General features: G+C 44.5%; 1 protein-coding gene across 2 annotated transcripts in view; it reads right to left on the reverse strand.

The window, feature by feature from the left end:
* FAM81A (family with sequence similarity 81 member A) overlaps positions 1–18,582 on the reverse strand; it is a 78,315-nt gene extending 59,733 nt beyond the window's left edge. Inside the window, exon 1 of one of the 2 annotated variants that reach the window (XM_045449579.1) lies at positions 18,442–18,582. The gene's annotated coding sequence lies outside the window, so the exon portion shown is untranslated. The remainder of the gene's footprint in view (positions 1–18,441) is intronic. The other variant, XM_045449578.1, reaches the window with a different exon arrangement.
* Between the last annotated feature and the right edge of the window lie 450 nt (positions 18,583–19,032).

Here is a 19,032-nt window from a genome sequence, read left to right on the forward strand (position 1 = left end):
AAATAAATAAACGTTGAAAAAAAAATTTTAAATAAGGAGAAAAGAATCAAGCAAAATCAAAATTAATACTACGAAGCCTTGCTAGACAGATCAACAAAGACTGTTAAGTGGGTTTTCCTGAAGTTTCCTCATCCCGTACCTGCATGTCAAGCTTGAGAAACCCCTTTTAGGGAAACAAGATAGTTTCTTTAACAGGCTTTTTCAATCGTGTAAGGTAGGAAACTACCTTAGTAAATGTGAACTCAGCAAATTTAGTAAACTCCATAGCAAATTAAAAGCACTTATTTCTAAATCAATCTTAAACGATACATCAATCAGATCTGACTTGGGGAACCTATCTATCCACTAAGAGAATAAGACTGATATTTATTAAAACTGTACAATAAGATATCACCATTCATATTATTCCTTGCATATAAGGAACAGTTGATCATCCCAGCACATTAGAAATTTGAACAAAACTGGAGAGTTTTTAAAATATTTTCTTACTTGAGTTTCTCAATACTGCTGTTAATTGCCTTAACACAATGAATGCCTAGTAACCATGATCTGATTCAGTAATTAGTTCTCATTTAGATGCTGTATTCAGAGAGCATTTGTGATTGAAACCACTGTTTTGGCATCATCTCCCCAGTGTGTTATTTTTAGAGTTTCAAAATGCGAACATTTCATTTTCCTAGACAAAGAACTTTGAATTTAAAGAAATTACATTTAAGAAAAAAGTGATTCATGCCAAACAAGTTATGATGCCAAAGGACTTCTTCAGTTCTCAAGATAATAATCTGTCATTTAGATTACATGAAATCAGGCCAGTGTGGAAGATGTTAGTATTTAGAATCATAGAATCTTTACCATTTAAAAGTTGTAATATACCTTAGTTGAGATATTAATCTATAGAATAGCCTAACCTACGAAACATTTATTTGGCATCTGTTTTGCAGCTGAGTAACCTAAATGTGTAAGACCAAAAATACCCTCCCCCTCAAGGGTTTCACAGCCTACAGAGAAACAATGGGATAAATGGCTATGAACGAAAAACACATAGGGAGGAAAAAAGAAGATGCCTTACTGTTTCCTGGGTAGCAGGAGGTCAGGGAGGAACTAATGAAAATGAGTAGGATTTCCCAACGTGGAGAACAGAGAGACTGTTCCACACCTTCCCTCAATACTCCAACACCACCTGTACTTTCTACGCTCTTGGAACACTCTGGCATAGGCCCCTCTCCCAGCTCCATATGGGGCCACTCCAGCCAATGCCAGCCCCCCCCCAATGCCACGCCACCCACCACGGTCCGTGAATATGTCATGTACTCTTCTGCCTTCATACCTTTGTCCATGGGCTCTATATCACAAACACCCTTCTCATCCCTGCCTGCCTAGAAAACTCCTATTCATCCTTTAGGCCTCACCTGCCTGCCCCTCAATTCAATAAAATGGCTCCCTTGTTTGTATTTCTTCAGCACTTATTCTGTATGTCTTATACTACTTATTACACCCTATTATTTTTAGCCATGTAATATTTCATCTCCCTTAAACTACATGCTCCTTAAAGGCATATTTCAAATCATAATAGACATAGAGCTGACCTAGAAGATTCCATACGTGCCTGTTAATGGGAGCATGACTTGCATTCCAGTGTCAGAAACTGTAGCAATGAAGGCATTAGAGAATGTTTTAGTTAAAAAGCATAGGTCTTTACTGAGACTGCATCCCAAACAGCCGCTTCATATAATTATTTGCAAATAAATGGAGACTTTTGGAATCTCCTTTTCTGAAGGTCATTTCATCCCTCTGGAATTATCCTGCCTGAGCCACAGAAACCCAGCCACATTTCTGAAAAAAAGAGTCTATCCACCACTCATTGTCTAAGATTGCTTTTCAGAATAAACCTATTACCAAGCACTATGCACTCTCTACAACGGGAAATGTCACATGGCATGAATTCACAACACACACTGAGGTCCGTTCAGAACTGGTGCCCTCTGCATGACATATGGTAGGAATTGGTTTATGTTAGTCTTCTTGGTTGGTTAGTATCACGATCCTTTGCCAGAACAATGGGATCTATATTGCAAATGAATAAAGATTAAAAATAAATAAGTCACAGGGTTAAATAACTTCCCAAAGATCATTTCCAGATCTTCCCATTGTCAATTCTGGCTTATCTGCCTGTGGTCATCAGTTTCTGCACATTTATAAATCTGAACTCTAGCACCACAAGTGGGTCTACAACATTGTTGGGCAGATCCGGGTTGTATACTGCTCTGACTGTGCTGTGTTTTGCTGTAATAATATTAATCTCCAGTATGAGTTTAAAAAACTTGGGGAAATTAGGGGAAGGGGCAGGTAGATAAACAAGAGAAAAAGAAGTGAAAGAAATAAGAAAACATAAGATCAGGGGCACCTGAGGGGCTCAGTCGGTTGAGCATCTGACTCTTGACTTCTGCTCAGATCCTTGTCCCAGGGTCATGGGATCGAGCCCCACATCAGGCTCTATGCTCAGCATGGAGTCTGCTTTAGATTCTCTCTCCTCCTCCTCCTCCTCCTCCTCCTCCTCCTCCTCCTCCTCCTCCTCCCTCTGCCCCTCTCCCCCAACTCACACTCTTTCTCTAAAAATAAAATAATAATAATAATAAACAAGAAAAAAAAAGAAAAAGTGAAAGTAAAATCGCAACGCTCCAAATATGCAATATACCTATACCATTTGGTTGTTCACACAAGAGTAAAGGGAAACGCTATTATCTAAACCAAAATAATTATTTGGGATTACAAGGATTCTTATTGGGTAGAAATACCTACAGTATCATTTAATGTAAAATGATATATGATTTTTATAAGTTAAAATGACAGGTTTTACTGAAAAATTAAATTCTAATCATAAAAATATTTAGTTTTTCAGTTTACTGTTAAAATACAGCACTGAAGTGCAGCGTGTCAGAAATTTTTTTAAAAATAGGCAAAGCATGTATGAATAAAGGGGTTGTAATCTGGTGGTAGGGGGGAAAGCCTATTTTCTTCTGGTTAAAAATACAGGGAAAGGATAGAGAGCAGAGAACAGCGGAAGGTGTGTCTGGAAAGACGGGTAGGAGGGAGTAGAGCTCTAACCCACCTCAGGGCCTGAGACTTTGTCCTGGGGCAGTGTGGGGACGGGCAGCGCGGCTGCGCCAGGGCTGGGACTGGGAAAGGCAAGCTACAGAGGGGTGGAGGGTCTAGAGAAGGGAGAGGTCCCTTGGACCAGAACTCAGCCCGGAAGGGCGGGGCCTGGGGGAGGAGCTTCTTCCTTCCTTACTATTCCCACTCTTCTCCTGGCCCTGCTCTGCCTGGGCTTTCTCCCCTTTCTTTTCCTTTTTTACCCCTCAGGGCTCTCCCTGCAATTTCCTTGGCCCTTTCCTTTTCCTTAACTCCCCATTCTCGCTGCTCATTTTCGTTCCCCCTACAGCCTGTGCTTCCCTCCTTCTGCTTTGTGCAACCGCAGACAAAATTCTCTAGCGTGGAAAGCACGGGCACCGAGGTCAGAAAAACCCTTATTTGAATCCTGGCTTCTCCGCTAACAATACGATCTTAGCAGACTGGCCTTACCTTGTTGGGCCAGCGACCTCATAAAGAATAGCTGCTCACTCTCACCAAGTGTTTACCCATATCAGGCACTCCTGGAGCACATTTATGTGCATTAGTTGAATTCATCCTCAGAGTCGGTGAAGGGGCTGCGCTTATCGCCATTTAACCAAAGGAAACAGAAATGTTCAGCAAGTGGCCCAACCATACGTGGCCAAGAAAGAACAGAGCAGGGAACCTAGGGCCTCCTCCTCTTCCTCCCCAGGCATTAACCACTGAAGGCTTATGGGGAATCCAGAACGCTGTCTGGCCTTAGGGCACTGAATGCGCTTCCAGTAAGGGCTGGTTCCTTTCCCTTCCCTGGCTGACGCACATCTGATAGAAAACACATCCATTGCTAAAAATAAAACTTTATATAAATGGCTCAGCAAATAGTACTCATTTGTTTAAGGAGGGAGATATGATATTGTTTACTATGTGGGGCTAGTGGGGAAATGATTAGGCAGCTGCTATAATTCTTTCATTTGGCCAATGCTATTCCTCCAGGCCCCACCATGTGCTGAGGTTACAGCTGGACTGAAGCAATGCTGTCACTTGTGTTTTCTGAACCAGGGCACATATGTGAAAAGAACAGTTTGCAATACACATATTTCATATGGAGAAATTTGAAACATTTTAAAAAACACCTTTTCTTAAACTGAAAAATGCTTTTTGTGACTATTAAAATTTAAGGTCTACAGAAAGGCATAAAGTGAAAACCACCACTCAGAAATTGCTGAGGTTAATGTCTCACTTTACTATTTTTTTTAATTTTTTTTTTAAAAATTTTAGAGACAGCACTCACTGCCCACATGTGAGTCAAGTCAGGGAGGGGCACGGGGGGGGGTGGGGGGGAGGGAGAGATAGAGATAGAGATAGAGAGAGAGAGAGAGAGAGAGAGAGAGAGAATCTTAAGCAGGCTCCAAACTTAGTGCAGAGCCAGACATGGGGCTGGATCTGTGACTCTGGGATCATGACCTGAACCAAAATCAAGAGCCGGACATGAACCAACTAAGCCACCCAAGCACCCCTGAAAAGTTATATATTTTTTTTAATTTATTTATTTATTTTTGAGAGAGACAGAGACAACATAAGCAGGGTAGGGGCACAGAGAGAGAGGGATGGAGGGAGAGAGAGAATCCCAAGCAGGCTCCGAGCAGTCAGTACAGAGCCCAATGCTGGGCTTGAACTCACAAAACCATGAAATCATGACCTGAGCCGAAACCAAGAGTCCAACGCTTAACCAACTGAGCCACCCAGGTGCCCTTGAAATGTTATTTTAAATCATGATTCAGTTCAACTTTTTGGTCTCTTATTTTCCTTTCCTTTGTTTTATGAAATGACATAGGTAGTATAAAAGTCAGTGGGTCAGAGTGCAAGCTACTTTAAAAACAGGTTGAGGTGAGACTCAGACAATAAAATCTAAAGAATCAAGAAGGGAGAAAATCGGTGGATCTGTGAGAACAATCCAAGACACTGCTGATAACTCACAACTAAAACAGGGCAAACAGTCCTCACACTTGTGATTACTAGTTCAATGTTAGTCTTCGGCTCTATACTGTGGGCTCCATGAGGAGCTGTATTGTCCACAGTATCCCAAGCACCTGACACACGGCTGATGAACTGTTTGCTAGACGGACAAATCTCAAGGTCAGATGACAGAAATGAACACATCTCATAATGTTGAATTTAATCAACCGAATTATATCCTGACCAGAGAATGAATGTGCGACCATAAAGGGGGATAGAGTACATTGCATATCTAGTAAAAGCAGAGTGTGAAGAGGCAAAATTCATCACTGTTCCCAACAACCTAAGAATCTGCAGCAGCAGGAAGAGTTCTATAACGCTGAGGGATGTTTTAAGTTCTCATGGTCCAATGACATCAGCCACTGAGATATTCCTGCTCACTCTTCTTGCCCTGAGCCCACACTCAACCACACACATCATTTAGCTTCCCATGTGGATGTGTGTAAAAGGAGAACGTGCAGGAAGCAGCATGAGCCCCGCTGTCAGCTACTCTTCTCGTGGCGCTGGGAACCAAAGTCTGTCTCCTGAAATCGGATGGTCTCTGACTGCTGTAGCAGAGCTGAACATCTAAACCTGAAACATGATGAGCAGCACCTGGTACCTATGGTGGGGAACAGACTAATGTGTGAGGTAGTCCCCAAGATCCCTGCCTCTTGAAGACCGTATTTGTGTGATCCCCTCTCCTTGAGTATGGCGGGGCCTGTGACTTGCTCCTGACCAACAGAACACAGCGGAGACCAGTCAAGCGGCAGTCACCTGTACTCAGTCCGCAACTGCAGTCACCCAGGATTCTGATACCAAATCACACAGGGTGTGGTTCTCCTCACTGGGAAGAGATTTATTTATTTTATAATCTACCTTTTAAGTCATTTAACAAGTTCCTAACTGCTTGTTTGGCTTTAAAAAAAATCTCAAAAAGGGGCGCCTAGGTGGCTCAGTTTGTTAAGCATCTGACTCTTGATCTCAGCTCAGGTCTTGATCTAAGGGTTGTCAGTTCAAGCCCCACATCCGGCTCCACTCTGCCTATGGAGCAGACTTAAAAATAAATAAATAAATAAATAAATAAATAAATAAATAAATAAAATCTCAAAAAAACAATGAAGAACAAGAACTTTAACAAGTTTTTTCATAACATTGGCTCTGTGCTGGCCAATGGAAGCAAATTATAAAATAAATCTAATTGGCCATAATAGATAAAATCACAAGGGATACCATTTCACCCCTGGCAAAACTCAAGTGTGGCAAGATCCAGTATTGACAGGAATATATATGAAACAAACAGGAACACCAAATGGGAGTGTGAATCAGTACCACCACTTTGGAAAGCAATCTTCGACATCTAGTAAAGCTGAAGATGCACAAACTCCATGACCCGATGATTCCACTGCTAAGAAATACCTCAGAAACTTCTCAAGCATGTTCACAAAGAGACACTAACAAGACTACTTAAGGTAGCATTGTTTCTAAGAGCAAAAAAGTAGGTGGTGGGGGTGGGGGAAGTGGATTGAACACCCATCATTAGGCAAATGGATGAATAAACCATGACACATTCATGCAATGGAAGAACCACCAGTTGTGGAAATAAATGGGTTAGAATTACACGTCCCAATGTGAATGAATCTCACAAATATATTAAGTAAAAAGACCAGCTGAAGAAGGATATGGACAGCATGAGGACCTTTTTTTTTTTTATTAAAAAAATTTTTTTTAAACATTTATTTATTATTGAGAGACAAAGAGAGACAGAGCAGGAGCATGGGAGGGGCAGAGAGAAGGGGAGACACAGAATCCGAAGCAGGCTCCAGGCTCTGAGCTGTCAGCACAAAGCCCAACGCGGGGCTCGAACCCACAAACTGCGAGATCATGACCTGAGCTGGTCCAACACTCAACCGACTGAGCCACCCAGGTGCCCCCATGAAGACCTTTTTATAAAGATTTAAAATATGCCAAATAATATGCTGAATCTATATCTAAAGAAGAGCACGGAAATAGCAGACACCAAGTCAGAGTCCTATTTGTCGCTGAGTGAGAGAAAGAGGGGATCAGACACAGGGATACAAAGGGCTTTAACTAAATATATGATTGTTTTTGATGTTTTACTTCTTAAACTTAAATTTTCGTTGTATCATTAAAAAAAGAAAATAACTTCTTCCCACCCCCGCTTAAAAACAAACATGTAAAGACCATGAGATGGAAGGAAGTCCTAGCGTTAGCCTCTTCAGTGCATGCGCAGAATGCAATCTTGCCCTAGACATTCTGAGGACCATGAAATTAGAACAGTAACTAATCTTTATCAAATCTCTAGCCCTAAAGCATTTTATCCATACTTGGTATGTGATCGTATCTAAATGTTAGTGTTTCTATAGATGGCTATTGGTTAAATGTCCAACAGTAAAACAGTAGTTAATTAAAACATGGCAAATCCACACAAGAATATATCAATAGTTATTTAAAATAATGGTTGCTTAGGGCGCCTGGGTGGCTCAGTCCCAGGGTCGTGGGATCAAGCCCTGTGTCAGGCTCTGTACTGAACATGGAGCCTACCTGGGATTCTCTCTCTCTCTCTCTCTCTCTCTCTCTGCCCCTCTCCCCCATTTGTGTGCCTGCCCTCTCTCTCTCTAAAATAAATAATAATAATAAAAAACTTGGACTTTTAAAAAATAAAAAAATAATGGTTATAAAGACTATGAAGTAACATGGAAAATATTTATATGCTAGCTACAATGTTACTTTTGTTAAAAGAACAAGATTTGAAAAAGGATTTATAATTCTATATAAAACCATAAACAGGGCCTGAAACCACAAGTTGGCTCCATTGCACCACAATTTAGATGGTACAAACATTTTAACTTGAGTTTAGAGGACCTTCATATTTTTAAGTTCTACCCCTCTTTCTCCTCCTCCTCCCCAAGATGAGGAGCTCACCAGACCCTGGGCCTGTGGAGGTGGGTAGAGCAGTCAAGGGCACGACAACCACCACCCCACTGTGTGCAGAGGCCATCCTTATCTGCCTTCCTCCCCTCTCCTACCCGACCGACCACGGGACTCTGCTTCTATGAGTGGACACTTCCTTGACTTGCAGCTACGTTTAATACCACTGCCCCAATCCACCCTGTGCCAAGTTGCTGGCATTGTTCTGGGATGTGAATAGCTGGTGTTTGGGTAAATCATTTGTTTTCAGTACAAAGAGGAGGAAGAGAGTTGTGCAACTAATTTCAAAGCCAAAATATTAGATTGATAAAGAAAGCCAAAGAAAAACCACTGATAATGGCAGGAGGTTTCCACAAATTAACCACAGGGCTCAGATTGAAGGAGTGCCTCCAAGTTATGTGCAAAGAAAATGAAACCGCACAAGTAAGCATGCCCTGTCTTCTTCTTAGTAGACAGCTCCCCTCTCCCTAAACTGGACAGAGTTTTGGAGAACAGATAGATGAGCCATCCTTGCAAGAAATGTACTAGGCTAGCACTTTGGGGGATGGAAATGGCATTATGGTTATAAGATACATCCGGGAGAAATTTGGATAAGTCACCAAAGAAGGGGATGTTATAACATCCCCCCACCCCCCAACACAGCCCCTAAGACACTGGATATCCTCCCACCAAAATGTGCCTTTCTGGATACCTTAGGTCAAGGGCAAGTGAATCTTCCCTGACATACCTTCACATTTCTTTCCAATTCTACATTACCCCAGCAACCCAGAAATCCCTCAACTGTCCTGAGGGGAGTGTGGCAGGGCTTCAGTACTAAAAGTAATAATATTTTTTAAAACAATGTAGGGGTGCCTGGTTGAGCGTCCAACTCTTGATCTTGGCACAGGTCATGATCTCACTCTTTGTGGGTTCAAGCAATGCATCGGGCTCTGCACTGACCATGTAGAGTCCGTCTGGGATTCTCTCTCTCCCTCTCTCTCTGCCCCTCCACACCCTACACGTGTGTTCTCTCTCTCTTTCTCAAAATAAACATTAAAAAAAATTTCTAAAACAATGTAAAGAAACAAGCCAAAATATAAATAGTGACATTGGGTACGTTTGTGCACCCTTTCTCTCTCTAAAATACAAAATAATATTCTACTTTTCCTTATTTTCAAAACACTTTAATAAGTACACTATTTTCACAGTGACAAAAGTTTAAATAACAACTTCTGGAATAAAAGAATGAACAAAAGAGAGAAAATAAAACAAAAAAATCAGAAATCGTCCATTTACAGTCATCAAAACCAAGAGACAAGCCTGATTCTGGGTTTAACAGATATTCCAAGGTTCAGAAAAATAAGTTTGCTGGAGGTTTTTTGTTTTGTTTTTTGTTTTTACTGTGGTTAAAAACACGTAACCCAAGATTTGTCATCTTTAAAAAATTTAAATGTGCAGTACCATAGTGTTAACTTTATGCACGCTGTTGTGTAACACATCTCTAGGGGCACCTGAATGGCTCAGCTGGTTACGTGTCCGACTCTTGATTTCAGCTCAGGTCATGGTCTCACAGTTTGTGAGTTAGAGCCCTAAGTGTGAGCGCAGAGGCTGCTTGGGATCCTCTGTCTTCCTCTCTGCTCTCTCTCTCTCTGTCTCTCAAAAATGAATAAACTGAAAACGCGCACACACACACACTAAAAAACAAAAAAAACAGACCTCTAGAGCTTTCTCATCTTCCAGAACTGAAACTCTACACTCATCAAACAACTCCCAGTTTGCTGTGAATTGTTACCCAAGCCCCATTCTCTCCTGTGTACATAATGAGGCCTGAGCCCAGTGCCCTCACTGAAGCCCTCCTCAAGGCCCTGGATTGTCCTCACGTAGGCAATCAGGCATTGTGTCCAGGTCCAGTGGCTGCCATTGGTGGGAGCTACCAGCACAGCATTCCAAAAATCTTAGATTCCAGAGATAGCGTGAGTCCCTCCGCAGGTCCCAAGGCAACTATTTCTAATGCCTTTTATGAAATGGCCTTGATTCCACTTTGCAAGACTTATTTTCTTTCCCTTCCACTCTATCACACTTCACAAGAAGAATTCTGTTGAACGTAGAAAGGTGAAGAATGGCTGTATTTCTGACCCATAAAAAAAACAAAAACAAAACAAAACAAAACAAAACAAAAAACCTTAAAACGCTCAAACCATTTATGGTGGCTGCTAGAAAGGACAGGGATTGCTACAGAACTGAAGAGATCCAGTAAATCTGCAACATACATGTGGCCTCTGTCAGGTCCAGATGGATTCACAAATGGACTGGAATCATCTGAACCCCTAGAACCCAAGGAATAGCCACCAACGTGACTTTAATCCACTCTCTATACTTCAGAACAATGTGAACGTTTTTAGGAGAAACATTGCAAAAACAGATTGGTTTCTGTTCCCGTCTATTAATAACAGCTATTTTGAAATACTATTTAAATCTTCTATTGTTAGTTGAACTTTTCAGGGATTATGTCTCCCCAACTGAGCTACTTTGGGGCAGCAGGGACATCCTGCCAAATGATTCTGGAACCCTCAGGGAGCCCAACACAGCACCTCTTCACAGACACTCATAAATATCTGTTCACTTGTTTGTTTTTCTAATTTGGTAAGGCCCATCATTTCAATTATTGAGCTGCTGTGCCCCGATGACATATCGATTGCTGACTCAAGGTCCCTTTCGAGCTGTAAGCCTGGCTGACTCCTTCAGGTTGCCCTACAGTGGGCACAGGCACTCATACATGCATGTACCTACACCACAAAGAAGTGTCTTAATATTACTTTTAGGGTGTTTTATTATGATCAACAGCTATATTTGGCAACTTTTCTTTTTAGCATTAGAGAAGACACATTACCAAATGTTAAAAAGGGAATCTGCCAAATGCAACAGCTAGAACAGAAAAAATATTACTAAAAGCTGGCGTAAACTTTCTACCTACTAAATTACCTACACACCCAGATGCACCAAGGGCCATGGAGAGGAAGGCATGACTTTGTACACTTGTGTAGACAGAACGCAAGCTGTGACTTCTGGGTTCTAGCCTATATGCATCTCTGACTGAAAAGCTATGCATCTGGCCACGGAAGAAAGATCCAGCCTCCAGCTTCTGCCCTTTTTCTCATACACAGTGGGAGGGGGCTGGACGTATCTGCTGAACACAGGAGTCTGTGAGAGACTCTTTTATTTGGAGTAACAACTTGAGTTCAATGCATTAATTTTATAACTATTTTAGAGAGGGCAGGGGAGGACTCCTGAGCTCTTCCAGAGATAATTAAAAATGAGGAAAAAAGAAATCTGAAATAAACAAAAAACAAGCTGAAAGCACCAGGGGTTTCTGAATAACATCTTCCCGGTTAAACAATTTTAAGAATTCCATAATGTGAAAGCAACCCCCACACATTCTCTCCCACATAAACACGCTTTGTATGTAAGCCCCACTCAGCTAAGCAACAGAATCTCTTGCCTTCACTTCTGTAGCTACTTTATCCAGAGAAGATGTCATCTGCACAAAAGCATTCTCTTAAGAATGAGAAAAAAGCTGACCACCAGCCAGCAAGCGCAGGCACGCCTTGAGGAGGAATAATGTCTTTCCAACAATCCCAACAACTCCCCACCATAAAATCTGATTACTGACTTCAAATGCCAATCTTGCCTTAACAGAGACTGAAAAATTCAGGCCTTTTGATGTCTGTCAACCAGCACATTCCCAGTAACCGTTCCTGGTGTACCAAAAAGGTAACTCAATGAGTGACTCAATGAACCGCTTTATTGTAACTGGTAACAATGTTCTTAAAATACCAAGAACCACTGAGCCATGGGGGGTGAGGGGGGATCAACAGAAGACCAGCAAGTAGTAAAACAAACAAACAAACAAACAAACAAACAAAACCTGTTTATCTCTTCTCACCTGTTTTTATATTAAAAATGCACGGAACATAAAACCATATCCAATAAGCCAAAAAGAAGAATAATCCATACAGAGAGAGGGCTGAAAGCAGAAGAGTTGTTAAGAGAAGGGAACAGGCAGGAAGAGAGACGAGGGAGAAGAGGGGCAAGAGTGAAGGCAGAGAGGCAGTGCCAACGGGTAAGCAGAGGAGGAGAGGCGGCTAGACAATGAAGAGGAGAGAAACAGGTGGTCCGAGGGCTCCAAGGCAGGATGTGAGCCCAAGAAACTACTCCTCACACATGCAGCTGCTCATTTGGGGTGTGAAGAACTAGATGGGCCATTTTTAATATGCTATGTTAGGTTTCTCTACTCTTTTTTTTTTTTTTTTAAATCAAATATGCCATGTCTTTGTCTTGACACATATACCCAAAGTTAAGGTGTCATCAGGGGAAAATTACTTATTCCACTTACAGCATGGAAGCACCTTTTCAAATCACCCGTCACTTCGTAAAAGGCCCGATTTTGAACCCACGTCTACCTGACTCTTGGAGTGAGGCATGGGGTCTCGCTCACACCCACCGGCACGTACCAGAGGCTAGCAGACAACTCTAAGATCATCCTGAGCATTTTTCTAAATGATTTTAATCAAGGAAATTCATCCAGTCAGCAAATACTCACTGAGCCTCCACAGTGCTGAGCAAGACACAGCCCCCACACTCAGAAGCTTCAATTCAACAGGGAAAGAGAGCAGGCCGCCACGCAAGAGTAGAGAAGCTGGTACACGCCACGTAAGTGGTACACACCAGGCGTTGCTTCTACGCAGAAGGCAGGACGGATGTGACCCGGGCCGTCAGGTATAGCATTTGAGCCGGACGCTCAAAGGGATGAGTTAAGGACACACAGGGCGGCATCGGCAAGGGTAGAGGGAGGGCAAAGCAGAGGAAGCACTGACTACTGAAAACTCCTGGCACGTGGGTTCTGTTGGTTCGCAGCGGAAGCAAAAGCTGGGAGGGTCGCTGGGATGGTGAGCAGAGGCGCCGACTCCCAAAATAAGAGAGAGGCAGTAGGAACAGAAAGGAAGTGATGAACTGAGGGAGACTGCAGGGAGCACCTCACCACTCAATGACCACCTGGATGTGGGAGTGTGGAGAACGGGAGAAAAGTTAGGAAAACCCCAGCGCTCAAGAGCAGGTTACAGAGGATGGTGACAGGCATGGAAATCATGAAGGAATGCACTGAGAGGGGCACACTGTCGTCTCATGGGTGCCTCCCTAAATCCATCATGAGAAACACCAGGCAAACCCAAGTTAAAGGATACTCTACAAAATAACTGCCTGTACCCTTCCAAAGCATCAAGGTCAAGGTGATGAAAGACAAAGAAGTGAGGAACCATCCGGATGAAAGGAAATTAAAGAGGCGTGGGGGGGGGGGGGCAGGGGACCCAGGTGGCTCAGTCAGTTAGGCTTCTGACTTTGGCTCAGGTCATGATCTCACGGTTTGTGAGTTCGAGCCCCATATCAGGCTCTGTGCTGTCAGCTCAGAGTCTGCTTTGGATCCTCTTCCTCTCTCTCTCTCTCTGCCCCTCCCCTGCTCTCTCTCTCTCTCAAAAATAAACAATTAAAAAAATAATAAAGAGGCATGACAACTAACATAGGAAAAGATTTTTTTCCCTCCTCTTTTACTATAAAGACATTATTAGAGCTATTGGTGACATTTGAGTAAGGTTTATAGATTAGATAACAGTACAGAATCAATGATAATGTCTTAATAATCATTGAGTATTATGCTTATTGTACAAGAAAATGTCCTCGTTCTTTTTGGAAATATACACTGAAGTACTGGGGGAGGTAGGTACACGGGCATCAAGTCTACAACTTAACTCTGAAATGGTTCTGAAAAAAACACGACATATGCATGTGAGCATGTGTGCGTGCGTGCATATGTGCATATACAGAGAAGGAGAAAGAGGAGGATACAGCAAGTGTGGCCAACAGTTAATATTTATGGAATCTGAATTAAAGATGGGAATTATTTAAATTATTCTTGCAACTTTCCTGTAACTAAAAGGTGAAAAGGGGGGAAATGATTAAGGAAGCTACAGACAAAATAGCCGGGCTTCTGGGTATCAGATTCCGAATGGAATTTGGGAGAAGGCAGACTAGAAATGCAGATTTGAAGACTGCTGGAGGGCCTTGGGAAAGCCCAGTCAGAGCAGGCTCTAAGGTCAGATTGCCAGAATTCCTCTCTCAGGTCTGCTCCTTCACAACCAGTCACTTACTTGGGTTATTCTCATTTCTCTCTGCTTCAAGTTCTCCACCTATATTAACAGGAACGATAGGAGTATCTGCCTCACAGAGGCGGAGCGAGGACAAAATGACAGGATACGAGTCAGGATACGAGTGAATCGTGGTGCCCAGTAAAGCACAGGGCAACCACCCATTGACAACCAACATAGGCTCTGAGGGGAGTTGACTCTGGGAGAGAGAGAAGGCAGGAGGCCAGCAGAGGAAGAGAAAACGGCCAAGAACAGGACCCGACAGAATCTCACATTCAGGGGCACCTGGGTGGCTCAGTCGGTTAAGCCTCTGACTTCAGCTCAGGTCATGATCTCGCAGTCTGTGGGTTCGAGCCCTGTCTCAGGCTCTGTGCTGACAGCTCACAGCCTGGACCCTGCTTCAGATTCTGTGTGTGTGTGTGTGTGTGTGTGTGTGTGTGTGTGTGTGTGTGTGTCTCCCTCTGCCCCTCCTCTGCTCACGCTGTCTCTCTCAAAAACAAATAAACATTAAAAAAAAAATCCTACATTCAGAAATCAGGAGGAAACAGGAGACAAAAGAGGTTCGAGTTGCACGTGGATAACCAGTGACATGGAGACAAGGAAAGAAAGAAAGATCTGGGTAGCAAGACAGCAGGGCAGATCAAGGAGGGAAAGACAGAGTAAAGGCCTCAGCTCTGCAACCAGGACACCTCTGCGGGAGCCCTACGACAAAGCAGTTTCAGCACAAAGGTGAGGGTGGGGCCAGACCAGTGAGCGGGCAGTCAAAGGAGGGAAGCCCGTAGGATAGTTTAACACAGCAGCAGGGCGCATAACTATCCCGCCAGATACAGCAGCCATCGCTCGGTGTGCTCTTTAAATTAATTTAAAATTAACAAAAACTAGAAATTGAGTTCCTCGGTCACACTAGCCGTATTTCATATGCTCAGTGACTACCATACTGGACAACACAGATACAAAATATTTCCATCATCGCAGAAAGTTCTATTAGGACAGAGCTGGGACTCCAGCACAGTTTCTTGCGGTATGAGGAGGATGGCCTGATTATATGCTCGGATGAAGGTTGGGCAGAGCAAGGAGGGGCCCAAGAAACTGAAGAAAGGGAGTAACAAATGGAGCAAGTTTCCACACGAGGCAAGAAGGCAGGGAAAAAAGTCCAGAAAATGCCGAGTGTGGAGTGTATGTGAGTTAATCTTGAGGCGGAGACTTGTAGACATTTTCCCCCCTCGGAGAAAGAGGAAATAAAGAACAAAGATGGGTAAAGAAAAATGTTTGGGGTGGCAGGATGGGTACAGTGGGAGCTTATATTGAGGTATAGGGCACTAACCCAGGGCATGTACATCGTTGATCTTGTTAGTGAAAAAAGGCTATCTCCTGAAAGGAAACTGACTGGAAGTTTAAGGAATGGGAAAATCTGGCACAACCTCTAAAGGAATGCGGTCAAGAGTTAATAAGAGATGGATTTTTTTTTTTTCTTCATAGAAAAGCAGGACCTAGGTGAAATTAGAGCCAGCATAAATTTGCAGTGGAACCGGTCCATAGGTCTTTGTGACTTTCTCCTGGATAACTTGGCAGGCTGGGAGAAGAAAAAGTAGATAATGAGGGTGATTTTGGACTGAGGACTGGAATATGAGAAGCCCAATATGTTAAGAATAAAGATTCCAGGATTCGAGACAGAACTGAAACGGCTGGCAACATATAGACTCCAACTGGAGAAATGGAGCCATAAAGGAATTGGAACAGCAAGCAATTAAGGAACCAGAGTCCTCAATAATGGCTAAAATCCTGTGCAGGAAGTGGAAAGAATCAGTTGAATGGGCTGAAGTCCAAGTTGAAGTCCAGATTCTGAAGGAGGAAGAAATGCCCAAGACTAGACAAGTGCAAAATGTTGAGTGGTTTAAATAAAGTGGAAATTAAGGCCGGGGGAATTGCTGTTGAAGACCTTGAGGAACTTCAAGGTCAATGGATTAATAGAGTCTCAACATAAACCCCAAAGTCACGGGCAAGAGACAGGTAGGGAAGAGAACCAAGCTGGTTGCTCATGTTTGTCTGTCTGTCACTTTTTTGTAGCATCAAGCGAAGGGCTTGCCAAACCTGGGTGTACATCAGAATCACCCACAGAACTCTGTTTTCTCTCCCCATCCTCCTTCCTCCTCCTTCTTCTTTCTGCGTTTGTTTTTAAAATAAGGATTTGTAGGTCTTGCCCGTCTTGATGATTCTCATTTGGTGTGTTTGAGGGAGTCTAAAGAGCCACATTTTTCACAATACTCCAGGTGATTCTGGGGAACCACCGGGTTTGGCAAGCACTGACCCAGAACAGAAGGAGGGCACGGGGCACAAGCAGACAGAATGGCCTCCTAAACTGAAGACTTTGTTAGTGATGGGTTAATGGTTTGGAAGTGGCACGGAGAAACCGGAAATCCAATCCCTCTCGGATGTGACAGGAGAGGGCTGTTCTGAGAGAAATTGTTCACTCAGGCTCTCATGCTATGGGAGGGACAGAAAATGGGCTCAGCTGCAGAAAAACGAAAATACAGGAGTATGGGTGCAGGATGTGGAAAACAAGAGACTGAAGGCAGGTTTTGGAGACATACAGGTCAGTGGCCTACAGACAGAGAAGGTGGGATAGTTTATTAATGAGGTTTCCAAGTGTAACAAAGTGTGATTCATGAAAGGATTTGTAGGGCTTAGTGGCTGAATTCTTGCAGTAAGGATTTTTCTATCTGAATGCTATCAGATTTCTAACATGTAAACCATTAAAGATTATTAAACCGTCAGGTAAACAAGCTCACAGCAGCTTATTCATTAACCCCAAAAATGTTTTTCTTCCCAAGCCACATTTTTATACAGATGAAATCAGACTGGAAGGAATATTTAGGGTAGCTTTGGAGCAGAAAGCCAGAAGGGGCATTCCCAAGGATCCATGAGAGGGACAGGGCATTTCCTCCCTTCCCTCTCCTTTGGAAGAGGGAAGTGTATGGACTGAGAATATAAAAAGAGCCTGAGTATCTTTTTAGCACCAGCCAATGCTAAAAATAGAAGAGATGTCACAGCCTACTCGGTCTCAGGAGTACCTTCCTCACATACACACACTCCGTGACAGGGCCCCGAAGGCCGACACAACGTGCAAATCCTAGGGATGGTCCTCAGTAAAGAACATATTTACTTTCACAAACCCAACTCCCTATTTAAAGAGCAAGCTGCAAACGTTTGCCCGTGCTTCCCAGGGAACTGCACTCTTGGGGATTCAAATGGTTCTATCATTATTTCTGGTTACTCCTATGAAATAATTTCTAACACGGACATACTTTAAGATGAGAGCGCGAGCGCAGCCGGGGGCGCGCGCGCGCACACACACACACACACGCACACACACACACACACACCCCTCGTGCACACTGAAGAAATGACTCACTTAATTTGCTGCTGCCTGCCACTATTGGGTTTTGATTTTACCTGTTCAAATACAAAGTTTCCTATGAGATCAACTACAGGAAAGAACAACTTGGGAGTATTAACCCTGATTTTGTTCATGACTTTTAGCGCACCCGAGAGCTTTTAACCTGGGCATCCTGACAAGTCACTCCCTGGACCACCCACTGCTTTCTGTCCAAAATCTTCCATAAAACGATAACATTCCTTGCCACTTTGAGAGCCAATTAATGCAAATCTCTTACAGAATAAACATGGTTAAGTCCTGTACATCCTGTACCCGCAGAACCATACTTTGGGGCCCTTTCTCAGCTCACAGTACAATGGCACAACAGCACTGTGGAACTGCAAAGAGCCCCAGCCCGTTTTAATGAGAGAGGGGTGGGGGAGGCAGAGAGGTTAACCTGTCCAAGGTCACTCAGCTCTTAGTGGGACGGCTGACTTACCACCACCCCCTGGCAATCTGTGCACCACCCCAGCTCCCACCAACAGTCCCTCCCGGCTTCTGTTGGTTTGCTAGCACGCAACTCCCCCCCTGCCCCCGCAAAAATGCAATGCCAGTTGCGTTCTGTGCCCAACTTCATCCCCTCGCGTCAGCATGCAGTTAACCCTCTCGCCGGCAACACGTCACATGGGCCACGCGCAGCTCTCGCTCTGCCCCCCAAGCCGATCTCCCCGGCGGCTGCCCCAAGGTCACCGGCCGTCCCAGGGAGCTCCCGCCGCCGGGGCGCGGAGCACGCCCCGCGGGGTGGAGGCGGGGGCCTCGGGGCGCGGCACTCACCGGCGCGGGGGGCCGGCGCGCCGCGGCTGCCCATGTCCTCGCCGGCGCGGCTGGGTGCGGCGGCCGCTGGCGCGGGCTGTGCGGGGCGCCCGGCTGCGGGCCCGCGCCGCGGGGAGCGCCGTCCAATCAGCGCGCGCCTGCCGCCTGGCCCGGCGCGCGGCCCGGCCGGGTTCGCGGCTCCCGGGGGGCGCGAGCCGCCGCGCGCCGCCCGAGCCGCTTCCGGGCGCGTTGCCTGGACGCGGTTGCCGTGGCAGCCCGAGCTGGAGGCTTTCCCCGCGCACCCGCGCCCAGCCTGGCGGCGCCGCCCCTCCTCCCTCCGCGTTCCCACACCCAAAATAGCCTCTCCTCGTCGCTGCTGTTTCCCACAGAGCTCTCATCCAAGCGGCTCGGAGTCGGCGGGCGGGGATTTCGCTTATTGGAAAATAAATCCTGTTGTAGGGCTGGTTGACTTGAAGGGAGAGGTGTTGAAATGGTGCCCGATTAGGATAATAGCCGTGGTGCCTGCACTGTAATTCTCTTCAGAGCCCTAGCATTCCGTATTCGCTAAACCTCTTTCCCATAAGGAAGCGTTATTTATCTCCCCCCACCCCC

The sequence above is a fragment of the Leopardus geoffroyi genome, chromosome B3, assembly GCF_018350155.1.
Source record: "Leopardus geoffroyi isolate Oge1 chromosome B3, O.geoffroyi_Oge1_pat1.0, whole genome shotgun sequence".
In the NCBI taxonomy this organism is placed as follows: domain Eukaryota; kingdom Metazoa; phylum Chordata; class Mammalia; order Carnivora; family Felidae; genus Leopardus; species Leopardus geoffroyi.